This window comes from Chiloscyllium punctatum, chromosome 36, assembly GCF_047496795.1.
Source record: "Chiloscyllium punctatum isolate Juve2018m chromosome 36, sChiPun1.3, whole genome shotgun sequence".
NCBI lineage: Eukaryota > Metazoa > Chordata > Chondrichthyes > Orectolobiformes > Hemiscylliidae > Chiloscyllium > Chiloscyllium punctatum.
In genome coordinates this window covers 65,233,653-65,235,882 of record NC_092774.1, presented here as the reverse complement: position 1 = coordinate 65,235,882, position 2,230 = coordinate 65,233,653, and the positions used below count along the sequence as shown (strand labels likewise).

At 46.7% G+C, this 2,230-nt stretch overlaps 1 non-coding gene across 1 annotated transcript; it reads right to left on the bottom strand.

Annotated features, from left to right (window-relative positions):
• Positions 1–741: 741 nt before the first annotated feature.
• trnae-cuc (transfer RNA glutamic acid (anticodon CUC)) lies at positions 742–813 on the bottom strand. Its single transcript has one exon. It is a non-coding gene; the product is annotated as a tRNA-Glu (tRNA).
• Positions 814–2,230: the final 1,417 nt, after the last annotated feature.

Here is a 2,230-nt window from a genome sequence, read left to right as displayed (position 1 = left end):
ATTCCAGTTACTCTATCCAAGAACTCTTGAACACCAAAGACACCAAGGTAGAAGAGGATGGAATAATGTTGTCCTTTGACATACAGCCATGTTCACATCCATTAACATAAACGTGGCCAAAGAAAAATGAAGACACTACTCGAAGAACCAAAGACACAAACACCAAACAGCACCAACTTCATCAGCAAAGATAACACTGTCAAGCTCGTGGAGCTGTGCCTTACCATCCACTTCATATTCAGTAACAAATCCTACAAACAAATCAACGAAACACCCATGAAACCACCAGAGTCAGGATTCCTAGCAGAAGCAATAATGCAGAGACTCGAACAAACAGCCCTTCCAACGATCCAATCCAAACTTTGGGTCCGCTCCAGCGATGATACTTTTGTCATCATAAAATGAAACAAATTAGAGGAAACGTACAACACCATCAATAATATCCTGACTGTCATAAAATTCACAAAAGCGGAGAACAACAAGAAAGTGCTATTTCTAGATGTCACAGTAGAGCGAACAGTCAATGGTAAATTCAAAACAGCCTCGACAGGAAAACAACGCACGCGAACCAAGAACTTAATTACAGAAGCAAACATCCCTACACATACAAACAAATCTGCATTAGGAAGCTATTTCAACGATCCACTACACACTGCAGCACCCAGGAACTATGAAGATCAATAAATAACTGTACAGCGCATTTAAGAAGAATTAGTAGCCAACAGACACGCAAAAAATTGGCTCCCTGACCGGGAATCGAACCCGGGCCGCAGCGGTGAGAGCGCCGAATCCTAACCACTAGACCACCAGGGAGATATGCATGCTTTGTGCTAGTTCTACTGAGAATTGCTTCTCTGCCCGGGAATCGAACCCGTGCCGCGATGGTTAGAAGACTTTCACTTGTACATCCACCAATGTAATTTTTTGCATCCATTGCTCCCGATGCGATCTCTACAACTTTGGGGAGACTGGAGAGTCAAGTCACATCTCCGGGACACCGGCACCAATCAACCCCATCGTCCTATGCCCAACATTTCAAACCCCCCCTCCCACTCTGCCAAGGACATACAGGTCCTGGGCCTGCTTCACCGCCACCCCCTCCCCACCCGACGCCTGGAGGAAGAACACCTCATCTTCCGCCTCAGAACACTTCAACCCCAGGGCATCAATGTGGACTTCACCAGTTTCCTCATTTCCCCTCCCCGCACCTTACTTCAGTTTTAAACTTCCAGCTCAACACTGACCTCATGACCTGTTCTACTTGCCAAGCTCCCTTCCCACCTATCCGCTCCACTCTCCTCTCTGACCTGTCACCTCCATACCCACCACCATTCACCTATTTTACTCTTTGCTACCTTCGCCCCAGCACACCCCCCATCCCCAATTTATCTCTCCAACCTGGAGGCGTCCTACCTCTACTCCTGATGAAGGGCCTTTGCCCGAAACTTCGATTTTCCTGCTCCTCGGAAGCTGCTTGACCTGTTGTGCTTTTCCAGCACCACTCTGATCTAAACTCTGGTTTCCAGCATCTCCAATCCTCAGTTTTGCCTACCCAATAAACCCAGAATGCCGATTTCTCATCAACAAATTGACACAAGCAGACACAACGTGTGCAGAATCCCGAGCCGCAATACCTTACATTAAATATATCTGTTAAATGATGTCCAGACAACTCAAACCCCTCAGCATCATGGTAGCCCACAAACCTACCAACACACTTGAACAGCGGCTAATGAACCTGAAATACCCGATACAAACAACCAGCAAACGAATGTTAATTACAAAATACCATGCAAGGAAATATATACATGAACTCTGCCGCACGGGTCTCTGTGGCAAGAAATGCTGGGATGAGATAAGGAAGATATTTTCAGCCAAAAAGAATTGACACTGACTGGACAGCCATTTAAAATCACCCCTGTCAGCCCAGGATGGAAGACCCGAAGGAATGAACATTTTTCTTATTTCCTGAAGATTTACAAAGCTGAGACTGGGTTTTGGTGTTTGTTGGCTTTCCACTCCCAGGAGCCGCAGTGGTTGGGGCGGTGAGTTGGGGAAAGTGAAATGTGCCCGTGAGCAGCGTGTGGGTCTCTTTCAGCTTACCCTCCTCTGACAACGCTATGACTTGACTTTGATGTTCTCAGGAAAAGTCAGTGACGCGAGACAGTGAAAAGAGTCTCATTCCCGCAGATCGGGAATTCAAACCTTATGCCCGCTTCACGACAATGAG